Raw genomic sequence first — 20,217 nt, forward strand, 5'->3', positions numbered from 1 at the left:
GTTACAGTATGGAGGTCAGAGATTGGATGTCCCAGAGTCCTTCAGAAGCTTCTGCTTGTGGTTGATGGTATAGCGACCTTTGATACCTTTTCCTCAGAGATGGGAGTTGGACACACCTAGGCACATAATAGAAACTTCCACCTAAAAAGAGAAAATAATAGAAAAGACACATAAGGCATGAACGTGAGCAATAAGTACAATAGAGCCCTCATATTACATACTACATTTACAGAACATTCAAAGTGAAAATTATAAAGTATTCCAGTGAAGATTTGGTGGAAATGTTCTAGTTAAAGGCCCAGTGCATTAAAAAACACATTTTTTCTGTGTTTTGTTTCATATTGTAAAACATCTGAAAACTAACACTCTAAAAGTGTGAAAAAGGTTGGTCAGTGTTATTTCCTCATACTTGCTGGTTGAAAGTACAATCTACACAGTTCTTTGTAATCAGAAGGTTTGCATGGGCGGGAGTTTTGGCTTGCCTGCTGACATCACCAGTCGATAAATTGGATAATAGACCAATAACAAAGAGAGTTCAAAAACTCTGTCAATAACAGCTAGTTTTCAGTGTTCCCCTCCCCAGTCAGACCACTCCCAGACAGTCCTAGAAAAATTATTGCTTGAGAAAAAAAAAATCTTAAAACTATTTTAGTTTTTTGGAAAACTATTACAGTAAGGTACTTCATTGTTACCATGAAAAGTTGTAATATTGATACAAAAATGGCTGCATCGGTCCTTTAAACATATCTGACAAATTAATTATGTATGTTGTTAACATGCTTTGATCATTTCAGCTAGGAGATGACACACCTGAAATAGATAAAAATACTGTGTGTTTCTTATTCCTGTCTTTAGTATATTTGTGGTCTCATCTTATTGTTGTAGGATGCTAAAAAGCTGATTACGCCTAACAACAAAGTCTTCCTCTCCATTTACAGTATACCAATACTATGATGTGAGATGGAAATCTTTCTCTTGGTCTCATTTTAAACTGACCGTAGGTAGCTACAATACTTAGCAAGCATAAACAACACAGCACCAAACAACGTATCAAATCACATCCTACAAATCCTACCAGACATTTCACAAATATTTCAAATTGTTGTACAACCAAAAGCCAAAAAACAATGAAACATAACCTCTTCTCCTCTTCTCCACCGACCCATTTCCTCTCCATCCCTATGTACTAACAAACAAAGAGGCAAGTTCAAAACGTGCTACGATGGCAAAGGTTACATAAATACTAAAAACAAAAAGTTCTATATAAGAGTTCTTTGGCTTGTAACCATAGCAGACACCTTTTTGGTATTATATAATTTAATAATAATATATAATTACAATCGATATAAATCTGAATTAAACAACAGACAGACTGATCAGCCTTCTTAGACTCAACAACCTTGAATCAATTATCAGCAGACAAAATATTCAATAAAAACAGAGATGACCCAAAAATAAATATTAGACACTGTTAAAACATTCGTACGGAGAGAAGCACCAGGAATGAACGGCTTTCCCATAGAATAATATTTAACATTTTGGGACAAAGTAGCTCCCCTACTTACACAAATGACAAAACACCTCACTCAATTCAGTGCTTCCTAGTTCCATGTATCAAACAGTTATTTCAGTTATATTAAAATCAGGAAAATCTGGAGAGTCCCCTGCTGATTACAGACCCATAAGTTTAATACATTGTGACAATAAAATAATGACAAAGCTCATAAGCAATAGAATGGCAAAAGTCTTATCACTCTTGATACATATCAATCAAACAGGGTTTATTAAAAATAGACACTTACAAACAAATACAAGAACATGTTTTAGTTGTATACAATACGCAAAAAAACAAGATATAGGTTGATCATCTTAAATGGCATTTTCTATTCACAACTTTGGAAGTTTTCAACTTTCCAGCTGAAATAATACATGTAATAAAAATATTATATAAATGTCCTAAAGCAAAGATATACACAAATAATACATTATCTGATGAAATTGATTTAGAAAGAGGCACAAGACAGTGACGTCCTCTTTCCCCCTCCTGTTTGCACTGTCAATTGAACTGCTTGCAGAAAGAATTAGACAGGTATTAGTATTGGTAAACATGAATATAAACTAAACGTATTTGCAGATGATCTCCTGATATACCTGACCAATATTGAAAGCTCAATGCCCCCCTTGAAAACAAATATTTTCTGAATACAATAAAATCTCAGAATCTAAAATTAATGTGGGAAAAAAGGAAATAATGGCAATAGGAAAAATATAAAGAATAATTATACAGCAATCCTTTAAGTGGACCACACATTTTTTTAAATACATAGGATGCTTAATAAGTGACAAACAAATATATAGAGATAACTTTATCCTGTTCCTTAACAATATGAAAGCAGTTCTAATTAAATGGAACAATCTTCCCATAAATCTTAAAGGTAGAATAAACTTTTTCAGAATGGCATGGCTCCCAAAGTTTTTATAGTTATTCTCAGTAATACCAATTACCCCACCGAACATATTCTTTAAAAAAGTATACTCGGTCATAACAAACTTTATACTGCTAATAAAACTCATAGAATAAAAAGGAGCGTTTTACATCTTCCTAAGTCTGAGGGTGGTTTTAACCTTCCAGACTTGAAATTGTATTAACTCGCCACTCAAGGCTTTTACTTGCGATGTATAATTAAATGCAGTAAAGAGGAACAATGGGTACATAATGTAGAGGTGCATGCTATATAATGGAGAGGTGCAATCTTTTCACCTGTCTGTTTTCAAAGGATGGAGCAAAGAACATTAACAACTTCATAATTAAAAACATTAGAACAATATGGAAGAATCAATATCACTCCCTACATACCAACGCTATGGAACAATCCTTGGATAGCTTTTTAGAATTCACAGATATGTTGGTCCACATGAAAATCTAAAGGCATAGAATGTACGTATAATCCACTATGAACTAATGTATAGATTTTTTAAACATAAAACCTACAGCAAAATGGCTGAGTCATGTCTTAAGTGTAAAATGAACAATGACTCAATAATCCATACCTTCTGGGAATGCTGTAAAGTCCAAACATTATGGGCGGAGTTAGAATGTTGGCTGTCAGAAGTATTACAATGTAAATGTACTTTTAACCCGCCTATGAGCATATTTCAAGACATGGCATATGAGGGTGCAGTGAGATACCCGATGGGTTGGACAATACTTTTCTTGTCAATCATCTTGAAAAAACGTATACTTAAAAACTGGAAATCAACCAATCCTCCGTCGTTAACACAATGGAAAGGTCAAATGCTTTATTATCTAAATGTTGACAGTGTGTGGGCTATGGAGAGAAACAAAATGGTGCAGTTTGAGGCCATGTGGCAGAGAGTGATGCTGGAGATGGGGGTATGAGCAGGTGGGTCTGGGGCTGGGCAGGGTTATGTTGTTCATGTTTGTGTTTGTATGCTGTTGTTTGTATGTGTATGTTTTGTATTGTTTATAAAAAAAACTTTTCTTAAGGTTTTATAAAGAACCTTTACATTTGACATTTGAGTCATTTAGCAGAAGCTCTTATCCAGAGAGACTTACAGTAGTGAGTGCATACATTTTAAGTGCATTCATTTACCAACATATCTATATGTATATATTCTTATTCCATTCCTTTACTTAGATTTGTGTGTATTAGGTAGTTGTTGTGGAATTGTTAGATTACTTGTTAGATATTGCTGCACTGTCGGAACTAGAAGCACAAGCATTTCGCTACACTCGCAATAACATCTGCTAACCATTTGTACGCGACCAATAAAAATTTGATTTGATTTGATGCTCAAAAGGTTCTGAATAAAACCTGTCTGGTGCTATTAAGAACCCTTTTCTGATACTGGCTCTCATGAGGACCGCCACAGGAATGAAAAACCCAGAGTTACCTCTGCTGCAGAGGATAAGTTCATTTGAGTTACCAGCCTCAGAAATTGCAGCCCAGATAAATGCTTCACAGAGTTCAAGTAACAGACACATCTCAACATCAACTGTTTAGAGGAGACTGCGTGAATCAGGCCTTCATGATCGAATTGCTGCAAAGAAACCACTACTGAAGGACACAAATAATAAGAAGAGACTTGCTTGGGCCAAGAAACATGAGCAATGGACATTAGACCGGTGGAAATCTGTCCTTTTGTCTGCAGTCCAAACTGGAGATTTTTGGTTCCAACAGCTGTGTCTCTGTGAGGTGCGGTGTGGGTGAACGGATGATCTCCACATGTGTATTTCCCACCGTAAAGCATGGAGGAGGAGGTGTTATGGTGTGGGGGTGCTTTGCTGGTGACACTGTCTGTGATTTATTTAGAATTCAAGGCACACTTAACCAGCATGGCTACCACAGCATTCTGCAGCGATACGTCATCCCATCTGGTCTGGCCTTAGTGGGACTATCACTTGTTTTTCAACAGGACAATGACCCAAAACACCTCCAGGCTGTGTAAGGGCTATTTGATCAAGAAGGAGAGTGCTGCATCAGATGACCTGGCCTCCACAATCCCCAGACCTCAACCAAATTGAGATGTTTTGGGATGAGTCTGACCGTGGAGTGAAGGAAAAGCAGCCAACAACTGCTCAGCATATGTCGGAACTCCTTCAAGACTGTTGGAAAAGCATTCCAGGTGAAGCTGGTTGAGAGAATGCCAAGAGTGTGCAAAGCTGTCATCAAGGCAAAGGGTGGCTATTTGAAGAATCTCAAATATGAAATATATTTTGATTTGTTTAACACTTTTTTGGTTACTACATGATTTCATATGTGTTATTTCATAGTTTTGATGTCTTCACTATTATTCTATAATGTAGAAAATAGTAAAAAAATATTTTTTTAAACCCTTGAATGATAAGGTGTTCTAAAACTTTGGACCGGTAGTGTAGCTGCAAAACCTTGTTCTGCTATGCTATACAACTGTTTTAGGTGCTATATAGAACCCTTTTTATTGGTTATTTATAGAACCTTTATGGAGTATGGTTATCTAAATAACTTTTTATCAATTATTTTTCAATCCTTTTGAAGAACAATACAGGGTTATTCTGGTAAGCTGTATTTTACTGTTAAAATTCCTTAGGAGTTATTGTTGTGCTAATTGACAAGTTGAATCAGTTGTGCTAGCTCTGAACAGCTGGGGATCCCTAAGGAGAGAATTGAGAACCACTGATTTAGTAAACCGTTCTCAATTGACACAAGGCCATAGATGAGTCTTGGCCACAGTCACGTGGCATACAGTATATTTGAGATTTGTATCTAAAATAATCATTGAGAAATAAATGGCATATGAGATTTTGGCATTACCCAGGCTTCCTTTAAGACTCAATAGTGTTTCAAATGTACAGTCCATCCGGAAAGTATTCAGACCCTTTGACCTTTTCCACATTTTGTTACGTTACAGCCTTATTCTAAAATTGATCAAATAAATGTTTTGCTCATCAATCTACTCATATTAACCCACAAAGTGAAACAGGCTTTTTGAAATTTTTGCAAATGTATTAAAAATATTTAAAAAACAGAAATACCTTATTTACATAAGTATTCAGGCCCTTTGCAATGAGACTCGAAATTGAGCTCAGGTGCATCCTGTTTCCATTGATCATCCTTGAGATCTTTCTACAACTTTATTGGAGTCCACCTGTGGTAAATTCAATTGATTGGACATGATTTGGAAAGGCACACACCTGTATATATAAGGTCCCACAGTTGACAGTGCATGTCAGAGAGAAAAACAAGCCATGAGGTCGAAGGAATTGTCCATAGAGCTCTGAAACAGGATTATGTCGAGGCACAGGTCTGGGGAAGGGTACCAAAACATTTCTGCATCATTGAAGGTCCCCAACAACACAGTGGCCTCCATTATTCTTAAAAGGAAGACGTTTGGAACCACTAAGACTCTTCCTAGAGCTGGGCACCAGGCTAAACTAAGCAATCGGGGGAGAAGGGCCTTGGTCAGGGAGGTAACCGAGAAACTGAGGGTCACTCTGACAGAGCTCCAGAGTTCCTCTGTGGAGATGGGAGAACCTTCCAGAAGGACAACCATCTCTGCAGCACTCCACCAATCAGACTTTTATGGTAGTTGCAAGACGGAAGCCACTCCTCCGTAAAAGGCACATGACAACCCTGCATGGAGCTTGCCAAAAGGCACCTAAAGGACTCTTGGACCATGAGATAAAGTTTCTCTAGTCTGATGAAACCAAGAATGAACTCTTTGGCCTGAATGCCAAGCGTCATGTCTGGAGGAAACCTGGCACCATCCCTACGGTGAAGCATGGTGGTGGTAGCATCATGCTGTGGGGATGTTTTTCAGCGGCAGGGACTGGGAGACTAGTCAGGATTGAGGGAAAGATGAACGGAGCAAAGAGATCCTTGATGAAAACCTGCTCCAGAGCCCTCACCTTCCAACGACCCTATGCACACATCCCAGACAACACAGAAGTGGCTTCGGGACTAGTCTCTGAATGTCCTTGAGTGACCCAGCCAGAGCCCGGACTTGAACCAGATTGAACATCTCTGGAGAGACCGAAAATAGCTGTACAGCAACACTCCCCATCCAACCTGACAGAGTTTGAGAGGATCTGCAGATGAGAATGGGAGAGACTTCCCAAATACAGGTGTGCCAAGCTTATAGTGTCATTATTTATTTATCCATTATTTTACCAGGTAAGTTGACTGAGAACACATTCTCATTTGCAGCAACAACCTGGGGAATAGTTAGAGGGGAGAGGAAGGAGCCAATTATTAGGTGACGGTTTGAGGGCCAGATTGGGAATTTACGATAAGTGCCATGACCTCAGAGAGTCAGGACACCCGTTTAACGTCCCATCCGAAAGACGGCACCCTACACAGGGAAGTGTCCCCAATCACTGCCCTGGGGCATTGGGATATTTTTTTTAGACCAGAGGGAAGAGTGCCTCCTACTGGCCCTCTAACACCACTTCCAGCAGCATCTGGTCTCCCATCCAGGAACTGACCAGGACCAACCCTGCTTAGCTTCAGAAGAAAGCCAGCAGTGGTATGCAGGGTGATATGCTACTGGCAAACCCAAGAAGACTCGAGACTGTAATCGCTGCCAAAGGTGTCTCAACAAAGTACTGAGTGAAGGGTCTGAATACTTATGTAAATGTGATATTTCATTTTTATATTTGTAATACATTTGCAAAAATGTCTAAAAAATGTTTTTTGCTTTGTCATTATGGGGTATTGTGTGTAGATTGATGAGGGGAAAAAACAATGTAATCCTTTTTAGAATAAGGCAGTAACATAACAAAATGTGGAAAAAGTCTGAATACATTCCGAATGCACTGTTGGTTCTACAAAGAAAACAATGGTGTCATATGAAGCTTTACTGCTTTCTCTGTAATATGGGTCGTAATTATGATTTCAATAACATTTTAAAATATAAACATGAATATAGAAAACATACTATTTTTGATTTGGCATTTTTTTATACAGTATACATTCTTGAAAATAATGTATCAAAATTCCAGAGTGGGATCTCTGCTACTTTTAGAGGTATGATCCAATTTGTCAGCATTACCAACAGAGTGAATGTGAAAATGGATTCAAAATGGTCGCCCTCTGCTGGTGATCAACAGAAATTCAGCAAAAAAAATATATATATCTCGGGAATCTGTTCCTAAGCATTCCCAAGAATAAAGAAATAGACATATGTGATCAATGTAATCAAGGTACGAAATTATTGTTATTTTCAAATATAATCTCTTATTGGGTTTAGTTGTGGTCAAAGTTCAGTGTACAAAATATTATAATTATGTTCCGGCCCACTGACCATCCGCTACAACCTAAAATCAGCCTGTGGCTGAATCTAGCTGACTATCCCTGATTTACATTATATTGTTACACACAGATAATGAGCTAGCCTACTAGCTAAAGTGCAAACAGTACTTTGGTCCCATGTCTAATCTATATATCAGTAATCTACAATACAAAGTATAGTATCAGTTTTGCTTTTTAGATAATGATGAAAAATATTATATGGACAGGGAGGACCTGATCCTTGATACCGGCCCTAAAATACAACCTAATCATCCTGAAGCTAAGCACATTTGACAGGTGTGAGAGAAACATTGAAAGACATCCACCTCATGTTTGAAGAAGCGCTGTCCTGATCATCTAGGTGTGTAATCACAAGGCTTAGAACCATGATCAGGTACTAGTTAATATGACAGGCTGAATAATGTGGTGGTGGAGGGAGAAAGGGTTGCTGGTGAAGTGAATAGGCAGACCTGTCAGGTGCTATCTGTCAGAGTGAATTACACTCTTTCAGGGGGAGATTGAGAGAGAGAGAGTGATTGGTATTAAGCATTGTGTGATGTGATTGGGCTCCCAATGATGTGGCTGTGCATATACACTGAACAAAAATATAAACGCAACAAGTAAAGTTTTGGTCCCATTTTTCATGAGCTGAAATATAAGATCCCAGAAAGGTTTCATACGCACAAAAAAAGCATATTTCCCTCAAATTTTGTGCACACATATTTTAAAATCCCTGTTAGTGAGCATTTCTCCTTTGCCAACATAAACCATTCACCTGACAGGTGTGGCATATCAAGAAGCTGATTAAACAACATGATCATTACACAGGTACACCTTGTGCTGTGGACAATAAAAGGCCACTCTAAAATGTGCAGTTTTGGAACACAACATAATGCCACAGATGACTGAAGTTTTGAGGTTGCGTGCAATTGGCATGCTGACTGCAGGAATGTCCACCAGAGCTGTTGTCAGAGAATTGAATGTTAATTTATCTACCATAAGCCACCTCCAATGTCGTTTTAGAGAATTTGACAGTACCGCAGACCACGTGTATGGCGTTGTGTGGGCGAGCGGTTTGCTGAAGTCAACGTTGTGAACAGAATGCCCCATGGTGGCAGTGGGGTTATGGTATGGGCAGGCATAAGCTACGGTCAATGAACACAATTACATTTTATCTATGGCAATTTGAATGCCCAGAGATACTGTGACGAGATCCTGAGGCCCATTGTCGTGCCACTAGTCCACTGCTATCACCTCATGTTTAGGCATGATTATGTACGGGCCCATGTCACAAAGATCTGTACACAATTCCTGGAAGCTGAAAATGTCCCAGTTCTTCCATGGCCTGCATACTCCCCAGACATGTCACCCATTGAGCGTGTTTGGGATGGCGTGTTCAAGTTCCTGTCAATATCCAGCAATTTCACACAGCCATTGAAGAGGAGTGGCACAGCATTCCACAGCCAACAATCAACAGCCTGATCAGCTCTATGCGAAGGAGATGTGACGTGCTGCATGATGCAAATGGTGGTCACACCAGATACTGACTGGTTTTCTGATCCACGCCTCTACTTTGTTTTTTTAAGGTATCTGTGACCAACAGATGCATATCTGTATTCCCAGTCATGTGAAATCCATAGATTAAGTCCTAACTGTAACTCAGTCAAATCTTTTAAATTGTTGCATGTCTCATTGATATTTTTGTTCAGTATATATGCTAATGTTATGCATTTTTTTATATCCATTGTTAGGTATGCTCATTGACTAACTGCTAATATAGACCAATGACACTTCTAGAGCAGGTATTCCTAAACTGGGGTACAGGGTACGCACAGGGTACGCGCAATGCTGTCAGGGGTACCCCTAATAAAAATGTGATTCACATTAAAAAATATATTTAAAAAAATGTTTTTCACATTTTCAAACAGTCCATTTATATTTTCCAACGGCGCTATACATTTGGGTGAGTTTTTTTTTTCCTGCCTGAGTAGCCTCGTTTTACTGCCAAAAATCAAATTAAACCATCTAGTGTTCAGCGAAATAACAACACAATGTCAAATACAGGTAACCTAGTGAAGTAGTTAACATTCAATCACATTAACCGTTACTCTCCACTAGCGTCCGTATGTAGCCAAACATAGCTGCTACTCATTTGGGATCTGTAATGATGGCGCAAAAGCCATGAGAGGGAGACATAGTGGAGTGGTAACGCGCGTGCAAGCAGTTGCTCCCGACGCCACTTGGGTACACTGCAGCATCCACCGAGAGGCTCTTGCTGCCAAAGGAATGCCTGACAGCTTGAAAGACATTTTGGTCACTACAGTGAAAATGGTTAACTTTGTTAAAGCAAGGCCCCTGAACTTACGTGTATTTTCTGCACTATGCAATGACATGGGCAGCGACCATGTAACGATTTTACAACATACAGAAGTGAGCTGGTTATCAAGGGGGAAAGTATTGACATGTTTTATTTATTGAAAGACGGGCTTAAAGTTTTCTTTACTGACCATAATTTTCAGTTGTCTGACCGCTTGCATGATGACGAGTTTCTCACACGACTGGACTATCTGGGTGATGTTTTTTCTCGCCTGAATGATCTGAATCTAGGATTACAGGGACTCTCCGCAACTATATTCAATGTGCGGAACAAAATTGATTAAGAAGTTGGAGCTCTTCTCTGTCTGCACTAACAAAGGATAACACACAGGTCTTTCCATCATTGTATGATTTTTTTTGTGTGCAAATTAACTCAATCTGACGGACAATTGTCAAATGTGATATAGCGAAGCACCTGAGTGAGTTGGGTGCGCAATTACGCGGGTACTTTCCCAAACCGGATGACACAAACAAATGGATTCGTTATCCCTTTCATGCCCTGCCTCCAGTCATCGTACTGATATCTGAACAAGAGAGACTCATCGAAATTGCAACAAGCAGTTCTGTGAAAATTGAATTTAATCAAAAGCCACTGCCAGATTTCTGGATTGGGCTGTGCTCAGAGTATCCTGCCTTGGCAAATCACACTGTTAAGACACTGACGCCCTTTGCAACCACGTATCTATGTGAGAGTGGATTCTCGGCCCTCACTAGCATGAAACCTAAATACAGACACAGACTGTGTGTGGAAAATTATTTAAGACTGAGACTCTCTCCAATACAAACCAACATTGCAGAGTTATGTACATCCTTTCAAGCACACCCTTCTCATTAACATGTGGTGAGTTATTCACAATTTTTGATGAACAAATAAGGTTTTATATGTAAGATGGTTAAATAAAGAGCAAAATTACTGATTATTATTATATTATTATTTGTGCCCTGGTCTGTCCTATAAGAGCTCTTTGTCACTTCCCACGGGCCTGGTTGTGACAAAAACTCACACTCATTCTTATTTTTAATAAATTTATCGTATAGTGTGTGTGTGTGGCAGGCTTACAATGATGGCAAAAAAAAAATTGAGAGTGCGCTGACCCTGTTGCTAGAGGGGGTACACAGCTGGAGGTTGAATGTTTGAAGGTGTAGGGGACTATAAAAAGTTTGGGGACCACTGTTCTAAAGCATTGGACAGATTCTCATTGGACAAATGTAAAACCAATTGCATGTTCTAATTTCAAGTAAGGGTATGGTTTATGATGCAATGTTGCACCTTTTCAACTGTGGAAAAAGAATACCATGTTGGCCTAGCCTGCAATTGCTTTCAATTGACAACAAACAGAAACCTAAGCCAAGTCCTATAACAACATAGTACCAAAGTAATGTTGTGACCTACACTTTTTTTACATGAACAAAGAGGAACATAAACAGCAGTCACAATAGTTGGCCCACTTGGACTGAATAACCCAGACTCTTTGGCTTAGCCTTGTGTCATCATGATTATGAAAGAAGACATGTTGTCAAACTTTTCACATAAACGTCTGATTTAAAACTTCTATGGAGATACAAAAAATGTAGCTCATGTATAAAAATCGACATTTGAAAAATCTAAGTACGTGTAGGCACCCTGCTTATCCATTGTGCCTATCCACCCCACCCAGCCTGTGGATTGTCAAACTGTGGATAAAGACCCTTTACTAAAGCAGAGGATAGGCCTACAGCTGACCACCATGGCCTAGCCCGAGACAGAAGATACTCACAGCTCTTCTGACAGGGGGCTTAATGAAACCCTATAGGAGCTTCACTGTAGGCCCCTAAAAACCCTGACTGAGACAAAATGGCCAAACCAGTCCCATTCATTACTGCACCACTACAGCGCACAGAAAGAGCACGTGAGTAATAGAGAAGACTGGGTATACGCTTGTTGTGCATGCAGTATCTTCACCAGTCTTTTGGGAAATATCCAAATTAGACAGCCTATTCTAGTAAACGATATGTCAAACAAAGGAGGCAAAGGGAAATGCCTTCATTCACAACAATGCAAGACAATGAGACAAGGATCATGATGATCTGTCTTCACACTGTGTAATTTGAGGTGCACATACAGTACGTTCACAAAGGCCTGTTTAACATGGCTTTTACTCAATGTGTGCACACATAAGGCATGTGTAAACAGCACCATCAGGAAACACACACACACAGTGACAAACACACAGTGATATCAAATCACTAACATGTAAACAGTTGCCCTTGTTTGCATAGACCAACTGTTCATTCTGGACAAAAACAAAGCTCTGGCTCAAATTACAGGAAGTGTTAACACTGAGACAGACAGGGAGGGGATGTCTTTCACCTGAGCAGTGGATCAGTGTGTATCTGCATGGGGTCGTCCTCTTCAGATGGTTAGACACTTCAGACGGTTAGACTCTGCAGGGGAACAGCCCTCTCCAACCATCTCTAACACAGCTCAGAATAGCATAGCTCCAGAACACGGCCAAATCCTTCATGTTCACCAACATGACGCTGGGTGCCCTTTTTTCCTTCTGAGTTCCTGCTCCCTGAAAGATCCATGCACGGCCCTGAGTCAGTACCTTATGTTATACTTTAAACGTTCTGATTTACTATAATTATGTCTTACTTGGCAGTGATTTGTCATCTGTTGTGATACATACTACAGAGCACCATAAGACCCGGGCGGCAGGTAGCCTAGTGGTTAGAGCGTTGGGCCAGTAACCAAAAGGTTGCTGGATTGAATCCCCGAGCTGACAATGTAAAAATCTGTTGTTCTGCCCCTGAGTAAGGCAGTTAATCCCACTGAAGACATGGATGTCGATTATGGCATCCCCCCCCTCTCTGATTCAGACGGGTTGGGTTAAATGTGGAAGACACATTTCAGTTGAATGCATATCCCCTTTCCCCAAGAAGGAAATGTATATTTGAAGATTATATTTCCTAAATACTATATCCACCAATTATTTTTCACATTTGTGCCTTTTCATCAGAAATGATTGCTTATATGTGTGTAAAATATAATTGTTCTCCGATTTTTAATGAATAGATTTTAAATGTGTATGAAAATAGTTTTTTGCAAAACGCTATGTATGTTCTTATCCTATATATATGTGACTGTGATATGTGGTTGTCTCACCTAGCTATCTAAAGATGAATGCACTAACTGTAAGTCGCTCTGGATAAAAGCATCTGATCAATGACTAACATGTCAAATGTAAATGTTTTACGTACAGATCTCATATTACTGTATTGAATATTTTTTTCCAAACATTAAATATTGATACATATATCATTTGCACAGTTATTTATGAAGACATTTGTTATTATGCAACTTTTGTAGGTGTAAAACCTAGCAGGACTACCCACACTATATAAACACCATATATTAAAATTAGTGGTAAAAAGAAATTCAGCCACACATGTTGCTGACAGGTGTATAAAATCGAGCACACAGCCATGCAATCTCCATAGACAAACACTGGCAGTATAATGGCAACTGAAGAGCTCAGTGACTTTCAACATGGCACCATCATAAGATGCCACCATTCCAACAAGTCAGTTTGTAAAATTTCTGCCCTGCTAGAGCCGCCAAATGTAAGTGCTAGTATTGTGAAGTGGAAACCTCCTGAGCAACAATGGCTCAGCCATGAAGTGGTATGCCACACAGGTTCACAGAACAGGACCGCTGAGTGCTGAAGCGCAGAGTGCGTAAAAATTGTCTGTCCTTGGTTGTAACACTCACCACCGAGTTCCAAACTGCCTCTGGAAGCAACGTCAGCACAATAATTGTTAATCGGGAGCTTCATGAAATGGGTTTCCATGGCCAAGCAGCCGCACCCAAACCTAAGATCACCATGCGCAATGCCAAGCGTCGCCTGTAGTAGTGTAAAGCTTGCCGCCATTGGACTCTGGAGCAGTGGAAATGCGTTCTCTGGAGTGAGGAATCACACTTCACTATCTGGTAGTCCGACAGACGAATCTGGGTTTGGCGGATGCCAGGAGAACTCTACCTGCCCGAATGCATTGTGGCAACTGTAAAGTTTGGTGGAGGAGGAATAATGGTCTGTGGCTGTTTTTCATGGTTTGGGCTAATTCCCTTCGTTCTAGTGGGGGGACATCTTAACGCTACAGCATACAATGACATTCTAGATGATTCTGTGCTTCCAACTTTGAGGCAACAGTTTGGGGAAGGCCCTTTCCTGTTTCAACATGACAATGGTTTGTCGAGATCTGTGTGGAAGAACTGGACTGGCCTGTACAGAGCACTGACCTCAGCCTCATTGAACACCTTTGGGATGAATTGGAACGCCGACTGCGAGCCAGGCCTAATCGCCCAACATCAGTGCCTGACCTCAGTAATGCTCTTATGGCGGAATGGAAGCAAGTCCCCGCAGCAAAGTTCCAACATCAAGTGGAAAGCCTTCCCATAAGAGTGGAGGCTGTTATAGCAGCAAAGGGGTGGACTCCATGATTTCAGAATGAGTTGTTCGACGAGTCCACATACTTTGGGTAATGTGGTTTATTTCTCTGAGAGTGAGGCAGATATATAGCATTTTTCAAAAATAAACATGATTATTTGTTTTTCTGAAATGAAACCATCAAGTGATATATTTTAAACAAATACATGTCTGTCATTGAACCACATGCCATGCTTAGATAGTGAAAAAACCCACCAATCTCTTTCCTAATTTCTTTAAACAATAAAAGCTCATTTACCAACATTTCTGAAAAATGGATATGTAGCGTTTTGGAATGAAACTCTTCATTTCCAGTTTACGCAGCGACACTCAGAAGCACTAGAGCAAAAGTAATTAACCGAGTCATCACAAAATCACAGCAGGCCTACGGTAATGCCACTTATCTCATTAAGGCTATGGCATCGACAGAAAACTGACAAACAAAGGAGCTAATCCACGGCACATTAAGTGTGCTGGTAATTCAATAGAACCTTCATTTGGCAGCCATCTTGCTCTGTTTGTTCGATGATGCTCTTTCTTTCCAAACAGTACAGCACACAGACCCATCATAAGCACTCATATGGTCTCTCTCTGCCTTGCTCTCTCTCTCTTTCCTAGAAGAAAAAAAACATCAACCATTAGACAATGGGTAGCAGTCTTAATTAGAAAAATGACTTCCTTTGCAATCCTGGCTAAGTAGTTTACATACTGTAATTACAGGGACCAAATCATCTTTTCATCATTTCACTGATTGAGCTCATCAACCCAGTAGGATCTCTTGTGTTGTGCTGCTTGTGCTCAGGGAACATCTGGGCTCAGAGAATTAGCCTTTATTGTAGCAAACATTACTACATGTACCCTCCTGCTGCATTACATTACTACATGTACCCTCCTGCTGCATTACATTACTACATGTACCCTCCTGCTGCATTACATTACTACATGTACCCTCCTGCTGCATTACATTACTACATGTACCCTCCTGCTGCATTACATTACTACATGTACCCTCCTGCTGCATTACATTACTACATGTACCCTCCTGCTGCATTACATTACATGTACCCTCCTGCTGCATTACATTACTACATGTACCCTCCTGCTGCATTACATTACTACATGTACCCTCCTGCTGCATTACATTACTACATGTACCCTCCTGCTGCATTACATTACTACATGTACCCTCCTGCTGCATTACATTACTACATGTACCCTCCTGCTGCATTACATTACTACATGTACCCTCCTGCTGCATTACATTACTACATGTACGCAATACTACAAGTTTCCATTTCACTTTATTGTGATCATTTCTGCGTTAGAAAGATCACAATAACATCTGAATACACGGGCAGGTAAATATCTGCGATCACTGATTTCCCAAGGACATCATTTGGTGTTGTTTTAGGGATTGTGGTCGGCACATTTAGCTATGAAGCTCCACATTCACTGTGGAGTATAAACACATTGCACTGTGGTTAAGTAGAGTAGATGTAACCAGCACATTTCCAGATTTCATAAACTTTTCTATGCCTTCAGATCACTGTGACCATGACCGTTAGTCTTCGGTCAACTTTAGTACATTGAAAAATAGTGAGGCTCATTTTATGCAGAGGATTTTTTTTGGTGCATCTTTGGTCACACATAATCTCCAGTCTAAACTACCTGTCACCTTTGAGTTCATAAGGTGAAGTTTTTCTCTCCCGGTCCTATGAGGCAGCTAGATCTGTCACTATGTGTCGCCAATAAAGCCAATAGTTTAATGAGGCAGCTGTTGGATTTTCACTAATCACTCTACCCTGATTACTCTGATGAGTGGATGATGCTCTTAAATAATCACCCACACAAAAAATTGGCAAAATAATTATCATCATCTCCCTAAGTACTGCAGCTGCACCGCCTGCAATAATTACAAATAGAACAGAGCGCTTTCTGTCATCCTTTATAACCACTTATTATTAGAGCTAATGCTGAGTGGAGCAGTACTGTAAAGACAGTACTCAGTAGCACATCAGTTGAATACCTAGCTACATAAAGACTTCATAACACATTCATAACCCATAAATAAACCATTCATAAGCAGTACATAAGGAAAGCTTATATTAACAACGTCAAGATGATGTTTTGTCACAGTGATGTCATTTATACTGCCATTATTATTGACCCTAACTTATTCTTCATGGGATTCATCATATAATACCTTGTTTGGTTTTCACAATATCTAGTTGGAAGTATTGTAGCCAGTTTTGTGGTATTGACAGTGCATACTGAGTGAGGAACACTGATAATCAGTGCAGGGAGGGTAGTAGACTTCATATCAGATCCCCGTGGATCTGTTGTTGCCCTCACCCAGCCACTCCTCCCCCTCGCCCAGTAACGGCCTGGCAGACACAATTAACATTTCCATAAAAACAATTCCCTGCTTCCAATAGTCCAATGCAATTTGTTTTCCATCTCTGTTCATTAATCATTGTTTAAATCAGTGAGCCATCTTTTCCTCACTGCCATCTGCACTCAGCTGTGTTACAGAGATGACACCTCGCCTCTTAATCGAAGCTGACAGCCAAGAGGACGCCTGTCCAAATAGCTTTCTGCATATTTGCACCACTTCTCCACTCAACGTCCCTCCTTGCAGCCATCAGGTAAAAGTGGGTTATTCAATGGATTTCTAATTAATCTAAGAAGTGCACACACACACACGTGCACGCAGGCACGCACACATGTATGCACACGCACACACGCACGCACGCACACACACACATCAACACTTTCATTTCTGAAATGTAAAGCTATGGCTGCTCGTAAAGAGAAAAGGAGAAGAACAAACGCAACAACAAAGGAATCTTGTACATTCCACAATTTGTTCAAGCTGGCAGGATCATTTTTTTTTCTGTTAAATGAGTGCACCTTTTCCTATACAACACTATTGTTTTCCTGGAATTGGGAGCAAGGTTATTAATTATTCACTGTTTAGTGTTCTTGTATGAGGGAGCTGTGCTTTTCATTCCATTGCCTCATAGTTCACAGACTTAAGGCCATGGAGCTTTGGCAATTTCTTCAGGCAATATGCTGAAGGAGTGTTGTTAATCATAAGCCAGGTATTAAAATGAAAAATCACAAAGATAAAAGTAACAGTTTGGAGGGTTGAGAAGGTTTTTGAACTTGTTTATCCTTCTCTGACTGGATACCAGATTGACCAGTGTACTGCCGAGGACCAGAGCATCCAGACGAACACCTCAAAAAACTTTGGCTTCACACTTTTATCAAGGTGTTTTAAGCCGAACGGCAAACAGCTTTGACCTTTTGTGAGAAAATCTGACGTGGTGGCAAGAGAGTGCCAACAAATTCATTTGGCCTGTTCATCTGAGCTTGGATTACAGATATTCAAATCATGTGCTTGGTGTTTAAACAAGTGATTCCATCAAGGGAGAAAGATGCTAAGCATATCTTTGCCATGTACTGCACTCTAACATCACTTGTAATATAGTAAAGAGGATAAGATACTAGCACCTGACTTGACGTTGATTTCAACTTCAGTCAACCTCACTCTGATTTTTTCCTTCTTGCTTTACTCATATTTTGTCAAATTTAAAAATTAAAAAAATTAAAAACTTCTGTGTTGTATTTTGCAAGGCTATTCTAACATAAGCACAACTCCATTAGCCATGGTGTCAGTCTGTTCTTCTTTCTTGCCAACTTCTCATGGAATTGCCATGCCAAACTCTGGTACCCAGGCTACAATTTCATCATAATAAACAGGTAATATTCTGAGACATTTTCAAATCAAGACATGCCTTGCATTTCACAGCTTGCTTATTCTCTCATCAACAACAAACACATTTATCAACTAGCTTCCATTTTTGCTTTTCTAATAAAGAGGGTTGCGGTTAAATTATGTGTAAATTCCAAGGCTGAATATTTAATGCTGATTGATCGTACTGGCTGCAACCCACCTGCTCCTCCTCCTGTCCCCTTGGAGCCTGTGAGAGGAGAACTCTGCATTGGAGAGGAACAGAGCATTATGGACTCTTAGCTCACATATGACAGATGGGGCATCATGGCTTCAAAGGCAAGCATTTGCAGATGAGAGGGGGGAGTGTAGGTAAGGGCTAAGGGGTATTTCAACAGCACCTCTCTATCTAGGTGACAGTGATAGATATTAGACTAGAGATTCTCTATTATCAAAGCATTCACTGCACCCACTCAACCTCTGTGCATCACCATTGACCACCATGACACACATTATTATACATAAGGAGAAGTCTGACAATAATAAAACATCTGTACGTCCAACAGACCTCAACCCAATTACCACGGTGGATGACTTGATATGTGTTGCATTAAAACGAGTGTAGACTGCAACAGATTATCTATGATGAGAAGATCACAGTGGACTGTCATTACACCACAACACATTGTCATTTTCATTGAAAAGAGAGAAAGAAAAGAAGAATTAACCCGAGAGTCTAATTAGGAATCAACGATCAGCCACACACAGTATATTTTGACATACAGTCCTTTAAAAAGTATTCCCAGCCAATGTGCCCTAAAAAAAAATGTCGGCACTGAGCAAATGTCAGGTCTGCTGAGCGCAAACTTGAACCTTGTGAAAATTCAGTGCAACTTCTAAGTTAGTTATAACAGTGGTCAAGTAGGCTGCTGTGGCTATTGGATAATGATGTAGGCCTGTCAGAGTGCCTACCATCAAAAACGATGCAGAAAATGCATCCCAAAATATTTTAACATGAAAATAGCTGTTTTGTCATTCAGACTAAGTAGCAGCTACAGTGTGGTGTTCAATGTAGGCCTACATTCCGTGAGACTTTTGGAAAAAATATCCAGGGCTTGACATTAACCTGTTTATCCACTTGTCCATCAGACAAGGAGACTGAAAATGTGTTGTTTGATGCAAGAAACTACTACAAAATAAAGATTATTATTATTCCCATACCATTACTACAGAGAATCAGACAAATTGTGCTACCCTCTGCCTATTGGCTACTTCGCTTAATCAAGACCATCTCAAAATACAACACTGCCCCTTTAAGACAGAAAAAAAGTTATTTACCTGACTTGGTTTTCAAAGATGTCTAGAAATGTACATGCTCTTGTGGGAAGCAACCACACCCCCATTGCAGACTAGAAATTAGCTATAACTGGGTTAATAACTCACTAACTAGCAAAGGATATGAACAAATGTGCACAGGTGGCTACATGCAGTACTCTCTTTGATCTCAAAACAAGCACATCTACTCACGACCACTCATGCTGTATATACAGTCTAGTTCAAAGTGAACGGCACAGATCCATATATGGCAATGGTATTTTTGCATATAGGGATACTGCAGCTCTGATTGGTTATGCTGCACCGGTCTGTAGAGTACAGGCTGCCTGCCTGTCTGTCTGCCTGCCTATCATGCGTGTCAATGCAATAGGATCGTACTCCGATGCAATTTGCCTACAAAAAAATCTCTTGCATAGTTAGTTTTGTATACTGAGTCTTGCATAGTTCACTTTGTTTAGGTATGTTTCATTGAAAGTGGCTAATATTGGCAATTCCAACAGTAGAGGGAAACTAGAAA

General features: G+C 39.8%; 1 pseudogene; it reads right to left on the reverse strand.

Annotated features, from left to right (window-relative positions):
• The window catches only part of LOC112253482, a 28,563-nt pseudogene extending 9,908 nt beyond the window's left edge, over positions 1–18,655 (reverse strand).
• Positions 18,656–20,217: the final 1,562 nt, after the last annotated feature.

Source organism: Oncorhynchus tshawytscha, linkage group LG06, assembly GCF_018296145.1.
Source record: "Oncorhynchus tshawytscha isolate Ot180627B linkage group LG06, Otsh_v2.0, whole genome shotgun sequence".
Lineage (NCBI taxonomy): Eukaryota > Metazoa > Chordata > Actinopteri > Salmoniformes > Salmonidae > Oncorhynchus > Oncorhynchus tshawytscha.